The sequence below is a fragment of the Pipistrellus hanaki genome (assembly GCF_964339955.1).
Source record: "Pipistrellus hanaki genome assembly, chromosome: 18".
Taxonomy (NCBI): Eukaryota; Metazoa; Chordata; class Mammalia; order Chiroptera; family Vespertilionidae; genus Pipistrellus; species Pipistrellus hanaki.
Window position 1 is genome coordinate 24,882,059 of NC_140520.1, and position 27,573 is coordinate 24,909,631.

Below are 27,573 nucleotides of genomic sequence, written 5' to 3' on the forward strand. Positions count from 1 at the left end.
AACTGGGGACAAAGATGTCACAGCTCTGGTCAGGGAAAAATAATTTCCCGGGGAAGACTAGTCAATGCTCTCGTTTCGATGGGAGAGCATGATTAGAGATTTGAACTTTCCGTTGTTGAATCTGTGAACCTTCTGCTGGTTTCCTCACAGGGAAGCATTGAAAGGTGTTTGAAGGAATGGACAGTAGGACACTCTGGACAGGAACTGGCAGATTCAGACAGCAGAGAGTCCTTGTGCTGTGCCCAGTGACTGTGCTCAGAAGGCAAAAGGGAATTCTCAGAGAATGGGACCCCAGGACTAGAGTCTGAAACGTATCTAACAAGCCACTGGGAGGCTTGCAGAAACATGGATTGCTATGTGCCACCCTTGGAGTTCCTGACTCAGCAGACCTGGGGTGGGGCCTGAGAGTTTGCATTTCTAACCAATTCCCGGCTGACCCTGATGCCACTGGTCTCTCTGTCCTTCCTTACCTCTAGCCAGTAGCACCTGCCCGCAGCCATGACAACCAAAAATGTTTGTAGACATTGTTAAAGGCCCCCTGAGGCAGGTGAATACAAAAACTACCATACACTGGCTGGTTTAAATAACAAACATTCATTCCTCAGTTTCTGACACTGGGAAGTCCAAGATCGAGGTTCCACCAGATTCAGTGTCTGGTGAGGCATCACTTCCTGGTTGATCGACAGCCCACCTTTCTGCTGTGTCCTCACCCACCCGGTGGGAGGGAGTAAGAGAGCTCTCTGAGCTTGACAGTGGCACTAATCCCATTCAGGAGGGCTCCCGCCTCATGACCTAATCCCATCCCACAAGCTCCACCCCTAATACCATCACCTGGGAGGTTGGGTTTCAACACGTGAATGTGGTGGGACATCAACATTCAGTGCATAGCTGGTCCCGTTTCATAGATTCCAGGCACATTATTCCATTCTCACAACAATTTTGTGGAACAGAAGTCTCCACTAATTGATTTAGAATCACGGACTCATTGATGTTGGAGCACTTTCACACACCTAACATGTGCCTCTCTGATTCTCGGATCTCTACCCTTTTGAGTAGGCTGCCTCCATGTACTAGAACATAAGGTCAATCGCATTTCTGTGACTGACAGTGACTCAAATTTCAGGAATTGGGATAATGACAATATCTCAGGGCTCAGGCCAGGAGAATAGTTCACGTAGCAGGGAAAGTGAGGCCAACCTTCCCATCCAGCCACACTTGCAAAACAGCAGCATCGGCGGCGTCCCCGAAGCTCAGTCTTCTTGCTGCAGCCTGACAGACATCCGTCAGGAGAAGCTCATACCGTCAGGGTATGGAAAACATAGCGGCCCTCCGCGATTCATCAGGCTGAGCCCAGCTTGTCAGTCTGTCAGTTATGGTCATGACGGTGCCACCCTGATTGGGGCTCTTTCATCATGAAATATGCGGTGTTAGCAGGAAAACCCCTGAGGAATCAAAGTCCCATGGCTTCGCAGGTATTTTTGTTGTTGTTTGTTTTTTGCTTTTGTGTGTGTGTGTGTGTGTGTGTTGTTGTTGTTGTTTTTTAATGTTTCTTCAATATCAGAGGTAATTCATGCTTCAGAGGAAGTAAAAGGATAGACTGTCAGTCTAAAGAATACTCAAAGAAATGAGCCGGAAGCCTGTTTTACCGAGCAAAAAGGGGCTCCATGTCATCACTTTCATGAAACACCGGAAATGTGCTAGTCTTGGGCAGGGCACAGGACACATCCCAGCCCTCAGGGTTCCCACTGGCACACTTTTGTGAGATGCTTCATCAATTAACTGCAATGTAATGGGTCTCAGGGCTTTAATATCAGAAGAAAGGCTAAGAAGTCATATTAGGAACCAAAAGCACAGGGAATACAAATTCAGGGATGTCTTGCTTAATTAAATTGTGATAGGAGCTCTTCGATGTGCTAGTAATTCAAAATAAAAGAAGCTGACTGGAATGAAACTATAATTCCATTTGAGTCTTCCCCTTACAATCAATCCTTTAGTTTCCATCGCTTCCATGTTATTCAATCCAGACAACCCTTTAACTCACCACCCAAAGTCTGCAATTGGTCTTGTTTGCAAACTGTCAACCTATCCCAGATAATTCTTTTGCCTACTTCTTGTCTTTATTCTTCTGTGTTTACCAAATGCCCTCACTGTCTTCCTGGTTTTAGTTTTCCTCGGAACTATACAATGTCCCCCTCCTAGTGAAAATTCTCTGCTTTCCTCTCAATAACTTTTCAGGGATGCGTTTGCATTCTTTTTAGCAAACAGACACTGAGAACTAAACAGAGCCAGACATATTATTTAGGATTCTGCTACTCTGACCTAGCTGTGGCTGCCACAGCCACTCAGGTGAGGTTTCAACAAGGACTTGCTTTCAAGCCCTGTGTGTGCAGAGTCCAAATGAAAGAGAATTGTGAGGGTTGATCTATTTTTCCCTTTCAATGTAAAATGGCAACTTCACTGGGAAGCGGCAGTGCATAGGGCACCACGATTGATTTTGGGTGTAAACTAATTATAAAGGAAACAGATTGGGACTGAGCAAGTGGAATCAGTCAGGGAAGTTTATTTCGCCACAAATAAAGGACAGGACAAAATTGGAGCAAATAAAACCGAGTGTTTAGATGCTGGTGTTTTATGAGGGGAAGAGAAACAAATGAGCCAGGTTTATTAAATAGCTTTTTATATTTCAAGTAAAGCCAACCTGATGTGTTGCAGTAACAGTGCTATGGTCAGATCGTCTCTTACGAGTATTTCTCTCAGCTTTTTGGGCAAAGTGAGAGCAGTGAGAGAACGGAAGTGTCCATTCCCAGCCCCAGCTGGTCCAGCGTGTGTCCTGTGCACAGATTAAACTGGGCTGAGTGACTCAGGTGCTCAACACACCTGATAAGAGGTTGGAAGAAGTACAAGGAAATAGTCCATTTCCTTCATTTATTTTCCATCCCATTTTTCCCCTCTTCTCTTGTGGGTAACAAAGCAGAGTGCTCCTTAGTCATTTTCACCTATCTTATAGTAATAAGTAACCTCCCAAAAAAAAATTACCAAAAAGGTACATCCTGCCAGCAGGTATCACTCAGTGGTTGAGCATTAACCCATTAACCAGGAAGCCAGGATTTGATTCTAGGTCAGGGCACATGCGCAGTTTTTGGCCTTGATCCCCAGTAGAGGGGGCATGCAGGAGGCAGCCAATGGATGATTTGCTCTCATCGTTGCTGTTTCTCTCTCTTTCTCTCTCTCTCTCTCTCTCTCTCTCTCTCTCTCTCTCTCTCTCTCTCTCTCTTTCTCTCTCCCTCCCTCCCTTCCTCCCTCCCTCTGCCTTCTTCTCTGAAATAAGTAAAATTTTTAAATAAATACTTTCTTTTAATACACACATCATCTGCTTCAACCAAACTGGCAAGATATTTGCCAGACATGATTCTTAGGGCTTCACCTACATCTCTGTACTTTGTGCTCTTATAATCCGTATGAAAAACAAACAAACAAACAAAAAAAACACAAACACTTTATAGAATAAGTAACTAAGTCTCAGAGAACATAACTAACTACCCCAAAGTCAGATGCATCCATACTAAGTTCAAACTGTCCCGAGCCTTCCTCCTTGCTTGCACACGTGCAAACCTGTACTGCCTCTCTCTTCTTGGACCTGCATATATATTCCTTCTGGAATGCCTCTCCTGCTCATTTCCATTCACTTGGTTTTCGAATTTTCTCAATGTCTCAGCTCAACTGCCATCTCTTTCACAAGCTTAATCCAGCCTTTCTAATAATCCATTGCTCCTCTTAAGTCCTCGGGGGCTTCTTTCCTTGGCATTTAACAAATGCAACCTTCTGTCGTTCATCTGTTCTGCAGTAGAGGGTAGAAGTCAGCATGAGCTATTTATCCACTGAATATTTAGACAGTTTTAGGCTGTAAAACTTTATGCCAAGATGCATGATGATAGAAACAGAAATATTTCATCAACCATTCTATGCCCAATGGCTACCAGGGTAACTGACACATTGTAGATAACAATATATTTTTATCAAATAAATACATAGGAAGAGGGACATTGAGGTTGAGAAAGCATGAATGCTATATGCCTACAAAGGCAAAGAAGTATCTTGTGAAAGTAGTTCATTTTCAACAAGGCCATCCAGGCCCATTAGGTGAGTATTGGAGAGAAGTCCCACCTGAAGTATGCTTTTCCATTGTTCCCAGCTGTCAATCAGCAGAACTTAACCAAAATACCTGAGATTTAGACTTATAAAGTAAACAAATAGAAGTACTGCTTTATTAAAATCTCTGTAAGGCACAGAACACACTAAGTGCTGTATCTTTTTAGCCCAGGCATTAGGCCAAAGCAACAAGTGGGCACAGAAGGCATTTTCCACCCTAACCGGTTTGGCTCAGTGGATAGAGTATCAGCCTGCGTGCTAAAGGGTCCCAGGTTCGATTCCAGTCAAGGGCATGTACCTTGGTTGGGAGCACATCCCCAGTAGGGAGTGCGCAGGAGGCAGCTGATCAATGTTTCTCTCTCATCAATGTTTCTAACTCTCCACCCCTCTTTCTCTCTGTAAAAAAATCAATAAAATATATATTTAAAAAAAGAAGGCATTTTCCTCTCTTGAGCTGGGCACTCAGGAGGCAGATTTCCATGTAATAAGGGAGAAAACCAGGGAAGCCTGGTTCGGAAGCTGAGCTGAGCTACACGTGGAAGGAAGATGGGAGGACAGCACTGCAGATCAGTGCTGGCAAGGGACATCCCTGAAGAACCAAAAGCAGGAAAGAGAGCATGGCAGCCTCTCAGGGTGGCCAAGGGACCTGCCCAGTGATGCACAATGAGAACCCATAGACTCCACCTAACAGACCAGAAACCTGTGTCCTTAGCACAACTCAGACTCCCTCAGAGCTTCCTGAACTAGTTGGGAGAAATTTCAGGGGTAATAATAGGCCAAAATATACATAGCAGGTAAGCCAGAGAAATGTTGCTGGTTTGGTATTTATTTTTACTATTCATGCTAACTTTGGGGGGCTATTTTGTATTGCCTGAGCACACTTTTGTTGTACCAATATGTGCCCTAGCTTATTTACAAAATCTCAATCTCCTAGATGTTGAGAAATATATTATACACATCTTGGTGTCCCTGAGTTTCAGCAAGATTACCTCCATTAGATTCTACTGAATAAACACTTCACACAAAGGTGATAATGGCAATAGGAATCTTAAAAAGATCACCAAAAGACACCTTAGTTTTATTACAGAGAGTTATCATTGCTGTATTTTTAAGTATTTTGTTTCTGCTTCAAAATGTTCAAATAATAATATATTCATTCTAGCAATCCATCAAGGGCTGCCCCAAAAAGTCTCTTGTATTTTTAAGAGTCTTCAGTGCATATTCTGTTGCCCCAGAGAACGACACTTGGAGGAATCCAGGGTCAAGCAAACTTGCCAAAATCCACACGAACACAATCCCCTTAGACATCACAAAACAAAGTAGAGAGCTCAACATTTTCCAAAAGAAAACAGATAAAACATGAAAACAAACTGGCCACTGCAGGGGCCCATTAGTCCCTCAGTAGAATCTCAGATGCACCTAAAGCAACAAGAGCACATTGGACTCTGAGTTGCCAGGAAACAGACTTTTTTTTTTTTTTTTTTTTTTTTTTTCTACACTCTAATGCCTTTTCGCCACACTGAGAAAGCTGGGATCCTGATATTCAGCCCAGGATGGGAGAAGATAACTCTTAATGACCCTCTTTTCCTAGAAGTTGAGGAAGTGGTGTTCTAATCTAGACTATCATAAAAATAGTTGGGCATTTTTTGAGTCCGAGTGTAGATGATAGTGGAAAATAAAATATTGGTTAGTCCTTAGTTCTGTGGATCTTGAGTCATTAAACTCACCAGATCAGCTTCTGCTGCAGATGTTAGAAACATAACATAACCTTGCATGGCAAAAGGAGGGATTTGGGAGCCAAGAAATCAGCTGCCAACAGCTAGCTCTAGGCTATGGTTGGACTTAGAGACAATTGGGGTGAGACCTACAACAGTACCAGAATGCTCTCCAACCTCTCAAGTCAGGTTCTCTGGAGTTTCAACTTCTTTCTTTCTAAACTGGCTTTGTTTAGAGGGTCAGAGCATAACCGTTTACTGGTCTTCACTTCATATCACAGCTTCATTCATCACTGAAAGAGATCACTGTCCTTCCTTTAGTCAAATTAGAAAAGATCCTGTAATGGATTGGCTTAGCTTGGGTTCCATGTCCACCCCCATGCCCAGAAAGTAGGTTACTATGATGCAAAACTTTCACCAAGATCACATAATATAAGAGATTGGACACATTTTCAAAATGAAGGGGAATATTATTCCAGAAGTAGAGAGGACAGTTGGGCAGATATTAATAATGGTCTACTATACCAACATATTCTAAAACTCTGACTCAAAAAAAGGGAATGTGATCCATTTAATATTACTTTAATAGTGACCAGCGGATTCTCTCTGAATTTCCATCTTCTTGTCATAAAGAACACCTGTGCATAAGCAGAGCATGGACTATCTAAAGCAGGAAAAGTCTAGATGCTATTATAATATTCCAAACAAAAGAAGATAAGGGTCTGAACTAAGACAGTAATAACAGGGATGGAGGAGTCAGGCTAAATATTTGTGAGATAGAATTTGGTTTCTGCTTGGATATGGACATGAAGGAAGAGGTCAGAATTAAAACCATTTAAATACAAACAAGAATCTGGGCAATTGCTTCAAGATTGTTGTAACAGGAGTTTTCCTTGTGCATAGAGGGATGATTGATAGTGTAAGATGCACAAACCCACATAATCAGCATCCCGTGTCAATGCCATTTTTTTTACCCTTGAATTCTTAACACCTGCACTAAGATAGACTTGGCTCAGGGACTCTATGAACTGCCACAGTACTTGTCAACTTTATTACTTACATAATTATCCCCTTTTATGTGTCTTAAATGTCAAGGTTCCTGACGTAACAGCAGATTAGCAAATTGGGCAACTTTTACTGAACTTAGAAAGTCCCAAGTATTTAAGCAACCCCTTTAACATCAGCATCGTCTACACAATAAAATGATTAATTGTTGGAATCACCTCTCAAAAGGATAGCTCTAAGAAGGTGCAACTATTTTTACTGAAGTTAGAAAATAATGGGCAAGCAGAAACTGGAGTATAATTCCACTTCAGCCCTCCCACAGAAGTGACCTCCTTAGCTTAGGCTGGGAGCTCAGTGGCTAAATGGCTCTCAGGGTGAGTTTCAAAAGGAACAACTGGACAAGCAAACCCAAACACTTCATATCCACGAATAAGACTGAAGGATTAGGAAGTAGATATTGTCAGCCTGAATCAGAGCTCCACCTACACATCAGTCTAGATAGAGAATGCTGTGGGCTGGGGAAGAGAGACATGAGAGACAGAATAGACACAAACCATGGAAGTTAACCATTAATGAGTCAGGTGGAATCGCTGTGTCTGAACCCCTTGCTTCAAGTTTAGTCTCCATGAGGAGCCAAAAATACCTGAGCCCTCCAATTAAGTCGTTGGATTCAAAGATGGGAGAACACGGGCCTCAAGTTTCAGGGAAAGTCCTTGGTAGCAGCTGGTTGTGCCAGTGTGATGGGGCCACCACAGATTAAAAGGAAGAGGGCTAGGGACAACCCAGGAGTCCTTCAGCCCAAAGGTGGTTGATCTCCAGACTGGAGGTAGCAGTTGGCTGAAAGACAATGTCTGTGGGTTACAGAAAAATTACAGCAGGGGGCTAATGCAGAAATTACAAAGTGTCTGTCTAGTAGGGGTTCAGCTGAGAATGCTGTTAAAATGTGACAGGTACCAGTGCTGTAGAGAAGAGCCAGAGAGTCCAGTGAATGGACAACCAGATGAATCCAAGTCATGAAATAAACATCAATCCACCTTCTGCATAACAGCCTTCTGAGCATAGCATTAAAGGGGTGTCGTTGAATAACCTCAAACCTGAAATGACAGACAATAGACTTGAACATGACTGAGTTTTCCTGGTAATGACTAAATTAAAATTTTGCATCAGAAACAATGGGGACTAGAGAGAGAGAGAGATAAAGTTTAAATAGACAAGTGAAGGAATTTACATATATTTGCTCACCTGAGTAAAAGGAATTTTGAAATTTGTACAAAAGTGTCTAACAGAGGTCAAGGACAGTAGCACCCAAAAAAACAGACCTAGATTTGAAGCCAGCTCTGCCAATTATCAGCTCTGTGGCCGTGAGCATGAAGCTTATGCGCTCCAAGTCTCAGTTTCCTCGTTGCATATCCTCATCTGGCTTAGACTTCTGATGTTTACTTGTTTACCAGACTTAATTCCTTGCCCATATATCTGATTAGTCCTAGCAAACCTATCCCATCTGTGTTCCTGAGCCCTTTTCCTATTCTACAGCTGGTTTGCCTAACATCCTTATTTCCAATTTCAGCCTCTAATTTCCAGTCCTTTTCTAGGCTTTTCTAACACATAGCCTGTCCTCACAACAATGACCCAGGCAGGAAAGTTCAGCCAAATCCTGTATCTACAAATCTAGCTTCTGACATCATTGTTGGAGTAACCTTCCTGGAGGAGATGGACTTTCAATGCAATTGATTCTGCTCTGAGTCTGACTGTAGAATCACAAAGATTTTAGGAAGATGGAATCAAGAAATTTAGTGATAAAAAAAAAAAAAGAAATTTAGTGATCAGATTAGATGCTGCTTGGAAAGCATTTGGTGTTAAAAACGTTAGATGTCAAAGCTGTTAATAGAACCCTTGTATGTACAATGAGTTCCCAGAAAATAAGATAATAAGGATGGAAAAAATTCACAAGAGTGAGGAACATTAGCACTATCAGAAGGTACAAGCTGAAGCACAGAGAACCAAGGCACAAGCAACACATGCAGAAGCCAGCTGTGCCTTGGAGTTCTCATCACCTTCGGATCTATCACAGTCATCTCAGTAGTCATTCTTTACGCCAACCTTCCCAGGATCACTCAGCATGAAAAGCATGTTATTGAACAGAAACTGACACCCTACTGATTTCCCTCTATCCATTAAAAAAAAAAAAAATACGCTAGGATAGTTAAAGTCATCTGCATTCATCTTCCTAAATTGTTCTTCCTTCCCCACAGGGTGAATTAGCATCATTAATTCGCTATTTTTTCATTGACAACAATTTTTATATTCTTTAATGCCATGAGCACATATTCCTAAAATATAGGTATATACTTTTGTTTTATAAATATTTCAACTATGTATACTTATTTGTCTATATTCTTACTTCTTACTCTAAGCATTTGGGGTGGTTTATAATGAAACCAGGAACCACAAAAGCAATAGTAAAACATAAATGAGAATTTTAAAATGAGTAACAGAAAGAATACAAAGCAAACTAGCAAATCAAGACTTGGGATAAGAAGAATATAAGCATTATTTATAATTAAATAAAATAAAACTGAACTTCTACTTTATTTATAATGTAGACATCAGGCTATTCAGATTTTAGTTTAAATCATTAAGGGTTTACTGTAAAAGGGTTTCATTGATGTGAAATACCCCATGCTTTCTCATAGACTGATGGCAATATCTCCTGCCCCCCACTTCCCTCTAGAATGGCCCATCATGGGTCCCCACTTTAGAAGGAGAGGTGTGGTCATTGTGAGAGAATATAGTCAGGGTAGAGGGCAGGGCTACTAATTACAAGACCAAATGCTAAACACTTACTATGAATCAGGTAGTATACTGAGCTATATACATATAATCTTTGATATAATTCTGACAATAACCCTTGGAACTACCCTGTTTTACAGAAGAGGGAACTGAGAATTAGGAAGGTGAGGTATTTGCCTAAAATTAAACACTTAGTAAGTGGTCCTGGATTTCAAGATTTATTGGGTTGACTGATAGCCAAGTCTGAACGTTAAACTGCCATGCCAATCTGCCTGGAATCCTGAATCACTCCTCCCCCACCTAGTTAGGCACATTATAGCTTCTGTCTCAGCAATCAAGCCCCTAGAATAATTATGATGACATTTTGTTAAAGTTTTTTAACACCAGACCTTGAATGGAACTAGACACCTTGTAAGAGATGACAATGTGCATTCAGGCTGTCCTGGACCAATGGATGTCAAAGCCTTATCAACTGTTTTCCTCTGCCTCCCTCAGAGGCCTGAGACAAACTTCCCAGAGGAAAAAAACAGAACCTCCTCTATGGTGGTAAGAGCAATAATATTCGATTTAAGAGACTTTGTCCTGAAGATCTTGATTGGCTTGGTTCCCAACCACAGTTAAAATCTAACCACTATGTCCCTATGAACAAAATGTATCTTTTCAAAACTCTTGGGAGATTTTGCTTCTTTTGTGTAAAAAAAAAATGAGATTGAAAATATTAAGAACTTTTTACTAGAAAATGTTTAACATTGAAAGTACCTCAAGAGGCAGATCTAAAAAAAAAACAGAAATAGATATTTTACATTTGACATTCAGCTTATTTTACTGTGCTTAATTGATTCCATTATTCATGTTTTCCACACCCAAAATGTACTGATTTTTTTCTTAGTGCTTATGCACTTCAAGAATGCCTAGTTATTAATCAAAGGATCTCTTCTTCACTCAGCCAAGCTATCCATGTTAAATTCTTTTCATCTTCCCCCATAAGTCAGTTCTTCCAGCTCCTTCATCATTTTCATTACTCATGTTCAAGCTCTTTCCAATTTATCAGAGATGCTCAAGATTTCCCACTGTTACAAATCCCACAGAAAGAGAGTCTTCGCTTCCAAATCATGACATTATGATTCTCTAATTAAAGTAAATCAACATGAATATTCTTTGCTGTCTGCTGCTCAACTCAGATTTAATCTGCTACCTTACAAGATGGTGGCTTTTCAGATTTGGCTTCTTCATTAATAATCTGTTTCTGGTTCCTCGTTGCCTACCTGAATTTGGGATGAGACCCTAACCAAAACAGGACTCTAGATGGGTGTTTAAGAGCCAGAGAGGGCTAGAATCCTGAATTCACTTGGATTAAACTAATTCGCTAGAGCTAATTTTGATACTGACTTCCAGATCCCTGCCTTTAGATAAATCTATGGACAAGTCGCAAGACTTTGTGCAGGCTCCATTAAGTCAAGTATCTGTGTAGAGTCATGATCTCTTGTCTTCAAACATTTCTAAGACACTCTAGGCTCAAATGGCTTTTACAGTACTTGAGGATTAATGGCAGAAATATTTTTATATGAAAGGCTGGTAGAATCTCCTTGGCAAAATTTGGCTTAGGAATGTATGTAATTGCTGGTTAATCCTCCACTATTTTGACATTGGTTGTTCAATGAATATACAGTTCTTGTCATTTTCTCCTTCCTTTCCTTCTTCCCTTGGACTGATACATAGATATATTATCTCTACAAAAGGATAGAGATAAAACATGAAAAGTAGAAAAACAGGAAATAAACTTAGTCTTCATTGAATTTCTACTACGTTTGAGTCCTATACCAACAAATCAGTACTCCTCACTACCAGCTCTGGTCTTCAATATTGGAGCCAGCTTTTCCTGTTCCTAGATGTAGTACATGACATTTCAAAAAGCACACACACACACACACACACACACACACCTCCATAAGTGACCAAAATATACTTTGATGTCACCTGTAGATTGTATTTACTAAAGTTAGTATTACAATTCTTAGCTATAGATGGGGGAAAGGGGGACATATGCAATATTTTGAAAATAAAATATTTTGACTATAGACAATAAAAATATTTTGACTATAGACAATAAAAAATGAGATATATAAGTGAACCACCCTGACCAAGATCAACCTATAGTAGAATAGATTAATTACTAGTGCCCAGTGCACGGATTCATGAACATTGAAAGGAAATTAATTAGAAGGTGGCTGATGGGGTGGGACTGGGCAAGACAGGCCAGACACACCCTGGAGCCAACCTCCCGCAGTTCTCTCTGGCTGGCCACACCTGGGGCAGTGCTGCGGCTCAAAAGGCACCTGCAGAATGAGCAGGGTCCCTCCAGCAGGTGGGGTCCCTCGGCCTGGCCTGTGGGGATCAGGCTGAAACTGGCTCTCCAACATCCCCCAGAGAGTCCCAGATTGCAAGAGGCCAGTTCTCAGGTGATGCCCCCTGGAATCGGGCTCCCTCCTCTCTGGTTCCGGGGTGCATCACCCAAAAATCCACTGCTGCCAAGTCAATGCAGCTCGGCAGCTCCTGCATTGAGCATCTGCCCCTGATGGTCAGTGCATGTCATAGCTACTGGTCGGATGGACAGTCGGATAGTCGCTTAGCCTTTTATATATATAGATTATCTTTTAGGACCAGCCTAATAAAAAGAATCACAGTGTATTAGGAATTGATGTTTTCCAGTGAGACTCTATATACAAACCTAATTACTACCAAATATACTAAATCTTGAGTCAGACTTTTAGTGTCATTAAAGAATTTGCCAATCCATTGGAAAGCATCTAAGAAACTATGAGACTTGTGATTATAATTTATGTATATTTTCTAAAATATTTATTGTTGAAAATATTGCATATGTCCCCTTTTCCCCCCATTGACCTTTCTCATCCCACCCCCCACCTCCCACCCTAGGCCTTCACAACCCAATTTTCTGTGTTCATGGGTTATGCATATATGCATAATTTATGAATAAGTTGACTCTCTCTGAATCAGAAATGATAATGCACCAATGCATCTTGTCATCAATTACCTTTCTTCTACTTAGATTTTAACTATAGATGACTATAAATTACAAGCAAATCTTTGACATTTAAATCAGAAAGATCTATAGTTTGAGGTCTAATGAGGCTAAAATTTCTTATGAGATCTTGGATTAATTAGCTATTAATCTCTGATTAGAAGCTTCTAGATGTTTGCTACTATGATCTTGAAATTAATTATCAAAGAGTCAATATACACCTCTGGCAACCAATCTTCGGATGCTAACATGAAGCAATGGTGACTATCACTTATTGGCTATTTATTTTACAACACTTGGATCAACTGGAATTTTTCTGATCATCAGAATCTCCTAGCTCATTCAAACATGGCAGGCAATAATAAATATAATATTTTTGGTAACTAAGGGTCTAGATGTGTTGAGAGTCAATATGAAAACATTTCACTGGTGACCCCAGTACAATAATCTACATGTAATTGAGACCACTCTACACATCAGCCTCTGTGCATGCCATTAAATTCTCCCTGTTTATTTCAGCTGATGTGACGATCATGGCCCAACTTCTGTCACGTATCTTGATCTGCAAAAGCACAGGAATGGAAAAATTCTAGTTAATTCAAGGTCTCATTCACTTTTTAACCAGACAGTGCTGCTGAGTTGTAGCTGTTCTATATATAATTCAGCACCATTTTCTTTGGCATGACACATACAGAAAACAGATGGTAGATCATCTCTAAGGATGATTAATTGTGGCAATCATTACAAACATGAAGAGAAGGAAACCTAATGCCTCTGATATGTCAAGTGATCTTTTTTTATTTTTTTAATTATTGATTTAGAGAGAGAAAAAAAGAGGAAAACATCAATTTTTTGTCCCACTTATTTATGCATTCATTGGATGCTTCTTGTATGTGCCCTAACCAAACTCACAATGTTGGCATATCAAGATGACACTGTAAATAACTGAGCTACCTGGCCAGGACTCAAGTGATTTCTAACCATCATTTTTTAAATCCTTAGAGTAATCCTGTGAGATAGAAAAATATTATCCCCATTTCTGAGATGAGAAGACTCAGGCAAAATTAATTAATTCCAAGTCCACATTGCTTGGAATTGAAACCAGACCTGGGAGATTCCAAAGCCTGTGGTCTTCCCCTTTCGTAAAGTTGTCTCTTTTAGGGAAGCATCAATACAACTGGAAAGAGAAACAAAAAAGGCTTTGGTGGGAGCTAAATTAGAATCAATATCAGCTTGTAAAAAAAGTTTCAAGTGCCCAGTTAAAATTTATAATCCTGTATGGAAGCAGATCTGCTGAAAAGGCAAAGGAATCTGACTAAAGGGGAAGAAATATAGATTGTCCAGGAGGCGTGAAGAAAGAGGGTTAGAACAGTTCAAACTTATAGCCATAGACATGGAGTCTCTCTCCTCTTTGTACAAGCCAACTAGCAGCCTTGGCCCTGACTGGACATCCCAATAGTCAGAAGTGTCTGAACCAAGCTAGCAGGGGACTTGAAAACCAGAAGTCCTTGAGCGGGCCCCTGGTGTTGGTGAGAGCAAGACCACAAGCTAGTCGAGTCAAGTCGCAGTCAATGGTAAACACCTTTGCAGCACGTTCACCTAGGCAGTGTTTCCCAAAGTGTGGTACGCGTACCCCCAGGGGTACGGGAAGAGTTTGGTGGGGGTACGCGTTGCACCGGAGTTTGGTGGGGATATGCACTGCATTGTGCTTAGCTGCGCCTAATTCTACGTTCTCATGAGTACGAGGGGTACTCAGCGTTATGAAAATTATAGAAGGGGTACACATATGTCAAAAGTTTGGGAAACACTGACCTAGGGTACTAACTACAGCTCTCAAGGTTGGTACCAGATGCTGTGACGAGACTTCCCTTGAGGTTCTTTAACCACGTTGCCTTTATTAGTATTCCAGGCAGGAGATGAAGAACCTCATTCCCCAGCAGAATAGTTCCGACAAGAGACTGTCAGGGAAATGGAACAGCCTGAACAAATGGTGGCAGGCAGACTGAGGGCCTTAACGAGTGCACTGCAGTGACAAAGCCGTCTCAGAACCCTGGGAGACAGCACTAACCAAGTCGAGCAGGTGGCAGCGGTCCCTGGGAAGCAGCCCTTGTCAAGCAGAGGCTCCAGACCAACATGGCACAGGGATATATCCTACAAACAGCTCTGGACACAGAGCGAAGCACAAACAAACCCCCTTCTCCAAGACGCGCTGTGTAACACTCTGGTCTCTCAACGCTTCCAGCTCAAAGGAGGCGGGTTTTCTTCCTTCTTCTAGTCTTCCTTCCTTCCTTCCTTCCTTCCTTCCTTCCTTCCTTCCTTCCTTCCTTCCTTCCTTCCTTCCTTCCTTTCTATAGAAAACAATTTATTTTTCAAGTACAGTTGATATACAATACTAATTTCAAGCGTACAACTCAGTGATTAGACATTTATATAACTTACCAAGTGACCACCCTGACAAATCCAGTGCCCACCTGACACCATACATTGTTATTCCAATATTATTGACTGTACTCCTTATGCTATACTTTACATCCCCATGATTGTATTGTAGCCACCAATTTGTACTTCTTAATTCCTTCACCTTTTTCATATACTTCCCAACCCCCTCCCCATCTAGAAACTGTCAACATGTTCTCTGCACCTATGAGTCTGTTTCTGTTCTACTTGTACACAATGGAATACGACTCAGCCATAAAAATTTTTTAAAAAAGAATGAAATCGTGCATCTGCCACACATTGGATGAACACAATAGAAGGTACTGTGCTGAGTGAAATAAGTCAGAGAGAAAAAGACAAGTGCCATATGATTTCACTCCTATGTGGAGTCTAAAAGACAGAATAAAGGGAGGCAGGTTTTTAAAGATGCTATCAGCTCTCAACTTGCACCGGGACTCCCTCCTCCTTGGTGTGTGTGCAGGTTTAGACTCTGAGCTTTGGCAAGGCCTAGGGCAGCAGCAAATTATTCCTGTGAGATCGTGGGAGAGAAGATGGAAAAGGGCTGCTCTGAGCATTGCACACCCTTAGGATCAGAAGTGAAAACTGGGCAATCTTCAGGGATTGCATTTCCAGTGCTGCTGCCCAAGAGCAGGAAACAAAGACACCCTCTACCTCTTTGCACACAATGGGCCACAATGGCCTAATCCTCACAGCTTCCAACTACACGGTAACATTTAATCTAGTCCGGTGGTTGGCACACTCTTTAGTCAACAGAGCAGCAAACCGCTGCTCGCAAGCCACATTTGCTTTACCACTGTTCTAAGTTGCCCCCCATTGCCTTCTCTCTCACCCCTAAGAAGCAAACTGAGGCCTATGTATGCCCTGTTCATCCAAATCTGAATCTTCTCCCCTTTTAGCCCCATTTCAGCAACTTCTACTTTTAAAAAAAATATTTATTTGGGTTCATTGACTAAAATTATAAGAAAATGCCAATAGCAAAAAGAGCAATTTCCTAAAAATCTACATTAATTGCAATAGAGAAGAATCGAATACTTCTCCCTTTTACCCTATAAAGTATTTGGCCTTTAGTTGATTTTTAATTATTTATAATTAATTTTAGAATCAAAATCAACTCACTCCCCCACTGAGAGGAAATCAGACTCCATGGAGAGGCTCTTGTAAACATGAAATTTGGTTTTCTGTCCTCAAAACAGCCCTGAGCAGTGGGACTTATTACCATTCTCATAGGTAGGGAAACTGAGGCAAGGAGGGTACAAGCATTCATCTGATTGTCATACAGCTGGGGAGTAGGCAGTGAGGGGAGAGAAATCAGAGCCTCATGACACTAAGGCTGGGGCTCCAAATAGACAAAATTATCTCTAATTTTTCTATAAAACCAAGTTGTTAAGTACATTTTAACAGCTATTGTTCTTTGTAGTTTTAGGGAACCTAGAAAGTCCTTAAAAGCAAAATAAAAGTCAATTCTAGGGGATGGAGATCTTTGCCACCCACCAAAATCAAAGGTAAAGAACTACCATCCTAGCCAGTTTGGCTCAGTGGATAGAGCGTCAGCCTGTGGACTGAAGGGTCCAGGATTCGATTCCGGTCAAGGGCACGTACCTTGGTCGCAGATGCCCCAGCCCCGGGCATGGTGCATGTAGGAGGCAACCAATCAATGTGTCTCTCACAAAGATTTTCTCTCTGTCTCTCCCTCTCCTTTCACTCTCTCTAAAACTCAATGAAAAAATATTCTCAGGTGAGGTTTAACAACAACAACAAAAACAAAAAACAAAAAAAGGCAAAGAACTAATGTTAAATGGGAAGTGGCTTAAATGTGTTTCCAAAATAAATGGCAAATGTAAGTTCATTTCTTGGCATGATAAAATACATACAATAATTTATATTTTTGAATTGATAAAACCAGAGAGGTATTCTGCTGGAATTTGTAATAGCCACATCAGTCTTGTGGGACTCATCCCTTAACCTGTGGAATTGAATGCTATCTCCAGGTAGAGAGTATTAGAATTGGGTTGACTTATAAGACATCCAGTTGGTGCCAGAGACTTGTTTGTTGCATAGTTTTAGGAAACCTCCCTCCCTACATATGGGAATTGGGCACAGAATCCTCTTAACACACAAAGGATTTGCATATGTATTGGGATACAGTTCTCCATGGACCTCTTTTTATCTAGCATCTTGCAAGCTGCTTACCAGTACTAAGCTTTGGACTACATCTTTAAGGATGTTTGTATAGGAAACAGTTTGGAAAGATAGAAGTAGTATTTCCCTCTGGAGTAAAAGGCAGGCATGCTTACTACCCACCATAAAAGATTTGAATTTTCACCTGGTTGGTGTGGCTCAATGGGTTGGGGTATCATCCTGTGTACCAGAAGGTCACAGGTTCAATTCCTAGTCAGGGCACATACCTGGGTACAGGGTCAATCTACTCCTCGGGTGAGCATAAAAATAATAATAAAATAAAAATTAAAAATAAAGATTTGTGTTTTCTAAGTTCAAGGTTCCCTCCTAAAATGTGACCCATTGCACCTGCAGGTATTACCTGGCCCCCTCAGTATCACCCTATAGGAACTGAGGCTTGGAGAAATGGCACACAAAAAGGCTGATGCTCCAGCCATTGCTATGGCTTTGAGAATTCTGTCTTCCACAAGGCTCTATGAACTCATGGCAGGCTCACTTCAGAGCTTGCAAATAGGTAAAATCCAACCCTTCACAGTTTTTGAGAATGCTTTATTCTAAGCAATATGTTGGTCAGAAGGGTTTTATAGTTTCAGATTTTGAGCTTTTGTTTGGTATAGTCACCTTTACAAGCCTAGAGAATACTGCCAAAATTGAGGAAATCAAGCCATCCACTCCTAGAGTGATACTTGGTATAATGCGGGGCAAAAATGCTAAAACATTGTCAGCATTTATTGCACAAGTGTAGAGTGATATAATGGAAATCACATGCATTTGGTGTGCTCAAGTCTCATTTCTGCCCCATGCCACCTTTTGAGACTAAAAAGCCACCTAATTTCATTTACATTTGAATCCATCCTCTACTAAACAGCGCACATGAGAGTGAAATGAGATGATAGCATTTGAATAATATTAATATGTTTTGCTACCAACTAACCTAAAACAGCCAACAGTGCCTATCTTTGGAAAACTTGGCTACTGAAGAAACAGTAAGACAAATTTTCAAGATGAGTTTGCTCTTAACCTAAAACTTTTTATTGTTAGGTCACTGACAAACGTTTGTCTATTTGTAACAACCTTCATTTTATCTTTCTAAAAGCTTTGCCAAGCCAGGGAAAAAGCAGTCGATATTTGAAAATATGACCCACTTCCCAATCTCAGGTCTGATGACTTTCCCATAACCATAGAATCACATGTCCTATGATAGCGGTAGTCAATACTTTTTTTAAAACTATAGCCATAAAGCCACCGTGGCTGTCTATACCCCCAGACAACTCTCAGCTGCTGAAATGCTGAAAATGAAGCCATATGTCAATTCCTCAAAACATGTTGAATGCCGGTTTCTTAAAACGCAAGTAGCAGGTGAGGTTTTTGTTTCTGCTTTTAAATGGCTGTGAGGCATCCCTATTCCCAAATTGACGATGTCTAAGCACACAACAAAGCCAGATCTAAGCTGTCTTTTTATAGTTTTCAATCTTCAATGAATTCTGAGGAGAGAAAAAAATATTCCTTTCCATTCTATTGTGATACTTTTTTGACACTTAATTTGAGATTATGATAGATCACCAAAAACCTGGTTAATTAAAGCACCAAAGACCACTTTGCAGTGATGTTTCCTTGCTATATTGGAGGCAGGAACAATTAATCTAAGAAGCTATGGGACTTTGTTATGAGAAGCAAGCCTGGCCTGAACTTACCAGAGCCAGGACTATCAATGGCCACTGGGGTTGACTGAGGGGGCTTTCAAGCTCACCCAGAGGTCATTTCAACGATGGCATCTGATTATTCTTTCATGTGCCTCCATTTTATCCTCTAGATATTTTTTTTATCATATATCTATATCACTCTATGCCGCCTACTAGTTCATCTGTTAGGTTTCTTAATTAAAACCAGGGACTATGCTTATTGAACCACCCACTGTCAGTAATGAACATAGTTCCTAGTAAATGTTTTTGAATTTCAATTGAATTAATAAATGAATAAAATATAATAACTAGTCTGGGACACTAGCGGCCAAAATACAAGCCGGAAATTTGCCATCCAGGAGGCCTTGGAATAGTTGGGACTGGGGACCCCGGTAATAAGGCAGTATTGTAGCAAGTGAGGTGAGTTGGATTTATACTTCAAAACTCCAATTGAAGTTCCTTTTACTTTCATAAAGGAGAGTTGGTCCCAAAGCTGTTTAAGAGAAAAAAGCTGACACCTTTGCCTTCTTCCTTCCCTCTTATTACCTGGGGTACAAAATAGAGCTTGGACTTTAAAATTGTGGAAGGCTAGAAACCGCTGAAGGTGGCAGCACAGGGCACAGCGGAGCAGTTTCTGAGATCCATCTAGACGAGGACTGGAGGACTTGCTCCTCACGGATTCTGAGTGGGAACAGACCATGGAGCTGTTCCATGCTAAGGAGGCTTCCTCAACTTCTTTTCTCATTCTTCTGACAGCCATAGGTTGGCCTGTGGGTCCAGTGATCAGACCCTGTGTCTAGGGTGAGCTTCAATGCTCTTCACTTACCCATGTGCCCAATTGCACTCATCTTTTCTGTCTACCTGCCTTGGCAGGTAGTTTTTATTATTAAAGGTTATCATCTTCCACTTTATGTTTAACATTTTCAACTAGCATCTTCTCTCTCATGGTCATCTGCAGTTCTAAGAGGTAAACCTGGCCAATATGTTGTTCAAACAATACAAATAGCTTCCAACTTTATGGTTAACACACACACTAGTCATTAATGATAATTAACATCTTCACACCCCCACTGAGCCAGAATTAGCGTCTTTATAAACTGAATATTAGAAGAGGAAGGATTCTGATGAATTAAGAATTATTCCACAAATCCCTCTTTACCAAACAAGATAATCTACATACACTAATAAAAGAGTATCATTCAAATTGACTGCACCTTTGCAACACCCAGCCAATCAGGAGTATGCAAACTAACCCAACAAAGTTGGTGGGTTAATTTGCATACACAGGTGCAGAGCCGCTGGGGGTGGGGCAGGAATGATAAGGCAGGTGTTCTGCACTGTCCCAGCTGCTCTGGGCCTCTGTCAGCATGGGAAGGCAGAAAGGCGGGTCCGGGCCAGAGTGAGAAGGCGGTTCCCGCCTGAGCCAAGGCAGTGCCAGCAGCCAGGGGAAGGAAAGCCCATTCTTGCACAAATCTTCCTGCATCAGGCCTCTAGTATTATATAATTTCTATAACGCTTTAAAATAGATAAGCTAATGATTATCTCTCTTATCTATTGAGGCATGTCCAATGCCTATACATTGGCTTATAGGTCTGTTCAAGAAACGTTGATTAAATGAATTAATAAATGGTCTTCCTTTATTAATTTTTACCTGGATTTTGTAATTTTAAGGTTGAAGAAATTGATTAAAACCTGAAATGTAAATGCATCTCTAATTCATCTCTATTGGAGATGGTGAACATGTATTATTCCTGAATAATATTATTTTTACACACCTCTCCTTTTCTGTTGTTACATAAGCCTAAACCTTCAATCTCTCCTTAATAGTCTCAGAACCTTGAGCTCTTGGTTCAGAATCCCCAGACTCAGATCACTCCCACATTCTCCCAATTACACCCTACATGATTCTATTTACTCTCAGTTTATGATCCTCTTGCTGTAGCCTCTGGTCTAGAAAATAACCACTGTATTAATGTGTTCTTTCCAAACTCTCGGTTAAAATTTAATTATTAATAAGAAAATAATAAAGTGGCAAAAGACATTTTCTGCATTACTCCTGAAGACAGTAATTTATATGACTTAGAGTTCACATAACTAACTCACTGTGTCATAAATAAACTTATTTCTTATTTTGGTATAAATAAAATCTAAAAATAAAATATGCCAGGAATAATGACAAATAGATTTAATTAATTTTGTGATTTATTCCATTTCAATGAGTTTGTCAAGATTTTTTTTCTCACTAATAGAATTATATGCACTGCTTACAACATAGCACATGGTAATAATTTCCACCATTTCATTGTCATTATGATTATAATCATCAGAATTATTAGATTGGTTATTTGCCTTTCTGCAGATAAAATTATCCCTTAAACATGGGAAGGGGGAGGGAATCTACATCCATTGAAATTCTTTCCTAGCCCTACTCGCTTTGTCATTTATTTTGTAAGGAGTACTATGACCAAAGGACACAAAGGAACTGGTCCTCTTCTCCCAGGGGTGGGCTAAAACCTAGAGACCGGGGTGGCCTGAGCTCTGCTCTAATGGGTGTAGCAGAGAAACTCCCCCTCTCATCCTGCCCTAGAGAAGGTCTTAGAGCCTCAGGGCAGGAACACAGGTTCAGGTCCCTTAATTCTCCACTGATTCCTCTATGGCAATAAGAGGAGCCTGCCTTGGCCTGCGGTAGTTACTCCCGGGCCAGCTTCAGAGCAGTCCACCATTTCACTCTTTCCACTTTCTTCCTCCATCAACCATAAGCAGTACAAATTATTAGTAGTATACACATCCACTGAAACAGTTTAGTCCAAATTAAATTGAAAAGTCATCTTAATTAGATCGTGGTTTTTAGACACAAATATTCCTGCTTCTCAGTGCTGTCACTGCTATCAATGGCTGACCCGACCCACACCCTCTGCAGGTCTGCTTCTGTTTACACGAACCGACACCATCAGTGCCTGTGGCAGTAACTGTAGCAAGCGCTCAGCCCGGTTCCTGGCAAAGTGTAGAAGCAGTAAAATATGGATTTAAAATCCATGTGCTTCTCTTCATACATAACATTATTGCTCAATCATTTGCTTGTGGAAAATTGGCATTTTTTCTAGAATGAAGACAATAAAGAAGAAACAACAAATATTTTTATGTTCTTACAACTCACCAATAGGCTCTTGGAGTGCAGAGAAGCAAGATATACAAGGCTGATGCCGGAAACCGATCATTGTCTCACTAATAGAAAGACGTAAAAGGCTGGTCAATCTTGAAGCTCTGAAAGGTCAGAGCCAACCATTCCCTATCTAATTGAGACAATGGTAACTGAGGCAACTTCCCCATCGTGTAATCGTGTAAATCCTTACTGAATGATAATCCGCTTATTACCTGCCTAAGAGCTATGGGTGTATCCCAAACCTGCTTAAGGGTAGTGGGTATATCCCATAGTCTCAATAAAAGGGATAGCCAGGCCAGAGCCTAGTGACGGTCCTCCCATTAGAGGTGGGCTGCCATCTGGCTCCCCATATTGTCAAATTAAATTTCTTCTAGTCTCTCTTTAATTTGCGCTTGGCCCTTCTTCAGAACCCAAACCCTGAACCAGAACCCTGAGCCACACAGGATGTGAAAGGGTTTCCCATAGTACAGTATTATGCCCTAAGCTGTATCACCCCAAAATTCATATGTTGAGGTCTTAAAACCCAGTAACCCAGAATGTGACTGTATTTGGAGATACAGAGGTAATTAAGGCTAAATAAAGTCATTAGGATAAACCTAATCCATTAAAACTGGTGCCCTTCTAAGAAGAGATTAGGATACAGACAAGCACAAAGGAAAGACTACTTTAACAAAGAGGGAGAAGATTGCTATCCACAAGCCAAGATGAAAAGCCTCAGATATCATCAACCTTGCTGACGTCTTGCTATCGGACTTCTAGCCTCCAAATTTGTGAGAAAAATTATTTCTGTTGGTAAAGGCCACCTACTAGTTTGTTACAGCAGCACTAGCAAGCTAAATCATAGAATTTATAACATAATAACAGGTCAAGAAGAATGAAGAATGCCCCACATACCTTTTGTTCCCTGGGAATGGGGTAAGGGTCATTTATTCAGGCAGGGACTGGTAGTATTAAAAAATATGGATTGGAGTGTAGAAAGAACAAAAAATGAGGAAATCAGATCTAGAGGGGTCACATGGAAGCCAGCCTCTCTACAGAGATACTCAAGAAAGGTTGACCCACCTCATTCATTCTCACCATCTCCACCCCCACACATCCCTTTCAATGCCAGCAAAGTAAGCCACCAATCATGGAAGTCTACTGCATATTTTACTTCAGATTTCACTTGTATCAAAAATATCAAGTCCCTGTTCTCTCAGGTCCTCGTTTCCAAGATGACTTAGAAAAGAAGGAATAACAGTCATGACAAAAAAGGCCGAGGCCATGGGCAGCCTATTCGTTGCACCAACTGCACCCGGTGCGTGCCCAAGGACAAGGCCATTAAGAAGTTTGTCCTGTGAAGCATAGTAGAGGCCACAGCCATTGGGAACATCTCTGAAGCGCGTGTCTTCGACACCTATGTGCTTCCCAAGCTGTATGTGAAGCTGCATTACCGTGTGAGCTGTGCCATTCACAGTAAGGGAGTCAGGAATCGTTCTCGTGAAGCTCACAAAGACTGAGCATCCCCACCCCAATTTAGACATGCAGGTGCTGCCCCATGACCTCCACCAAAGCCGATATAAGGAGCTAAGTGCTTAAGGAGTGAAGAACAGTTCTCTGGCAGAGGAAAATAAATGGAAACTGTACCTCCTGATGGGTGTGGCTCAGTTGGTCAGGCACCAAAGGGTTGCCAGTTCGATTCCAGGTCAAGTCATCGGTTATGGACTTGATTCCCAGTTGGGGACATTCAGTAAACAGCTGATTAACGTTGCCCTCCGGCATCCATGCTTTGCTCTCTCTCTCTCCCTTCCTCTTTCTCTAAAACCAATGAAAATATTTTTAAATCAAGAAATGCTTTTGAGTAAAAAATTTCAAATAACTATTAATCTAGAAGAGGAAGAAATAAACACTGTCTAGGTAGATGAATTGTTTAATTGAAAAGATCCTGGGAGGAAGTGGTAATTTTATTTAAAGACTGAAAAAGATTTTTAAGGAAAGAAACATGTATTAGAGCAGATACTACCAGGTAGATATCTAGAAGAAAGCTCTGGCGATTAATTTGCTCATCAAATATGGAAGATTTAATGACTTTCTTAAAGGAAATTTTGGGAAAGGGCCTTAAACATTTTAAGGATTTGCAATTTTTTGAAATCGTGAAACAATTGAATTTTAAAAATATATTTTATTGATTTTGTACAGAGAGGAAGGGAGAGAGATAGAGAGCTAGAAACATCGATGAGAGTCATCGATCAGCTGCCTCTTGCACACCCCCTACTGGGGATATGCCTGCAACCAAGATACATGCCCTTGACCGGAATCGAACTTGGGAACTTTCAGTCCCCAAGCCGACGCTCTATCCATTGAGCCAAACCGGTTTCGGCGAAACAATTGAATTTTAAATGAGAACTTTAAATCTATCTGTATATCTAAAGTCGTTTTGTTGGTTTGGAGATATGAAAATAGAATATGTACTTCTTCACTCCTAATGAATCATGTCAGATACATTAGATTTTAAAGTGTTTCTTTACATTTAAAAATACTCAGACTAAAATGGTCATTTTACTGATTTTTCAGACATTTTTAATATTGGTCAGTACTACTATATCTACACACCAAAGAACTTAGCAGTTCTTCACTCTGGCCATTTCATGGAAAAAAGGAAACAGATAAAGAAGTTGTCAATAGTATATTAAAATTTAACTTGGGGGCAGTGACAAAACAGTCACGGGGATGTAAAATGCAGCATAGGGAATATAGTCAGTAATACTGTAATAACCAGGCGTGGTCCCAGGTGGAGACTGGGAATATTGGGGGGAATACTTGGTAAAGTATATGACCGTCTAACCACTATGCTGTACACCTTAAATTAATACAAAATAATATTGAATGTAAAATAAAATTATTTTAAAAATTTGAACCCCCCCCCAAATTGCATTTACCATATTCTATTCATTCATTCTTTCCCCATTTAACTCAGAATATTGTTATCAATCACTTCTTATGTGCTAAGTACAGGCATATCAGAGCAACAAGATAAGCCCTTCTCACAGCCTCCCAGGGAGGCAGGCATTAAACAGTTACGTGAATAATTATTCAAGAAAACTAAAACTGGGCTGAGCTGCAAAAACAGGAGTCACCATCAGAAAAAAAAAAGAAAAAATCGAATGTCGCTTTGAAAATGTAAGAGCAATCCACCTCCTTTACAAATCCACCTCCTTAGCTGCAGCTTCTGTTTAAATCATCTTCATGAACTTCTGAAGAGGGATGTTTGTCTTAGATTGAACAAGGATGTCTTGCCTCGTTTGTTTCTAAATTTGATATGCTTCTAAATATAGGTCCTGATCTCGCACATTCTGCTTTTGGGAAAGGGAGAGCTGAAACCGTGGCAAAGCGGGAGAATTCGTAGCCGCAGTAATAGAGGCTGACGCCGAGAGAGCAAGCACCGGCAGAAGCGTGTGTGTTTGCTTAATGATGTGGGGCAGCTCACAGAATTCCTAGCTCCAGGTTATCTTCCAGGAAAAATACCCAAAATTATCCTGCAGAACCGCTCTGGGGAGGGAATTACTGGTGCTGCCACGCAGTAAACTTGCTCCTCTTGAACTTGATGTTACGGCAAACATTTCCATCACAAACACCATTGCCCCTCTGCCTTCTGTCTCTAGCTTCAGAGGTTCCAGTCCGGCCTGAGTGCCACTGAGTGGCAGAGCCTGGGGGGGGGGGGGGGGGGGGGCATGCCCATGTGGTCCCTGCATCATTGCCAGACTGTTAACTGCTATAGCTCTATGGAGAAATTCATAATATTTGCCGGTGGGTCTTTTTCTACTGGGGCGGTTCTTAACCCAGGTGGTTCATCAGCATTATTTGGTCAGTTTTGGAATATACCTAGGCCTGGAACCATCTCTGGGAATTCTAACTAAATGATTCTGGGGAAGGGCCTGGAAAGATTTCAGAGAGGAAGGGAGAAGGAGAAAGAGATAGAAACACAATGAGAGAGACTGATTGATCAGCTGCCTCCTGCATGCCCCCTAGTGGGGATTGAACCCCAAACCCGGGCATGTGCCCTGGCAGGGAATCAAACTGTGACTTCCTGGTTCATAGGTCGAAACTGAACCATTGAGCCACACTGGCCAAGCATGTGCATTTTCTTTTATAAAGTAACAGTCTCGTACAGTTCATTGATTTCTATTTATTTCATTGGTATGAATCACATTATTTGATTCCTGGCCTTGAGAGTAAAGTTATCCATATAACCAATGTAAAAGTGGGCTTAATTAGAACCTGCATTTTAACAAGGCATCAAGTAATAAGCACGATATGTACTAGTATATATGTTAAAGTTTGAGAAGATTTTTATCGTATGTGAGAGAGGAAACTTTTTGATATAAGCAAGCTCAATCAGGAGAGCTCTTCTCTCAGAAATAATATATATTTTAGGAAGAGGGATTCCCTTTTCCTTTTAAATCTCAAGCCATAAGGATGTAAGCTTGGGGTTGTGAGGGTCTTCTTTCCTGCCACATAGAACACTAGCCAGAACATGCATCCAGTCCACAAAAGGAAGGAGGGTTACAGGTATAGGAAGATAGAACCCAAACATTACTTGGGTTCCTGGCTTCCCTCAAGTTAGATCCACACTTGGAATTCCCAATTAAATAAATTCCCTTTTTTGCTTAAACGATTTTGAGGTGAGTGACTGTCACTTGAAGCAGAGAGTTCTGAAATCTGTAACACAGCAGTCTCAGCCCGCAAATATCAAATACCAAGAGATACATACATTTACCATTCTGGAGTATCATGCGGGATTTAATCTGATTTCCAGGCTATTTTTGAGCCAGAAGCTCCACAAAGGAAGTAGTCAATGGCCAAATGGAATAATATTATATCTCATTGTCAAGAAGAGTACTGGTCTTATTTCATATCACGCAAGTTTCCCCTTCTGTTCTTTTTCCAAGTAGCTCCCAAGCCCAAGATTTCCAATTAGTTAATAAACTTTGTCTCCAGCTGTCCCTCTTGTTGTGCAAATTTCCATAGAAGGAAGAAAACCAATTAGAATGCACCTGAATGCATTTAGGCAAGATTTTTTTAAGTGGCTTTTTACTAGAAAAATCTAAGCAGCCCTAGAAAAATAAATCAACAAGCTTCTGGAATAGGAGACTGGAAATGAAGGACTTACTCTCTCGCCTGGGTTAACAATATTGGATGGGCTGAGAGATGGATAACTAACTGCTAATGAGAAGTTTCCTATAGAAATCAGCCCTGTGATTTTTTAGTGTTGATAACAGTTTTCAGTGTCGGGAAAAACCAAGCCTAAAAGCCTTCTTTACTACATAAACATGTGGGACAGAAAATGATTACTTTTAAAAATATATATTTTATTGATTTTCACAGACAGGAAGGGAGAAGGATAGAAAGTCA

At 40.8% G+C, this 27,573-nt stretch overlaps 1 pseudogene across 1 annotated transcript; it reads left to right on the forward strand.

Moving 5' to 3' along the window:
- The first annotated feature begins 1,134 nt into the window (after nucleotides 1-1,134).
- On the forward strand, nucleotides 1,135-23,744 carry LOC311613056 (small ribosomal subunit protein eS26-like; annotated as a pseudogene). The gene is made up of 3 exons: nucleotides 1,135-1,307; nucleotides 2,259-2,346; nucleotides 23,406-23,744. The product of its transcript is annotated as a small ribosomal subunit protein eS26-like (transcript).
- The last annotated feature ends 3,829 nt before the right edge of the window (nucleotides 23,745-27,573 follow it).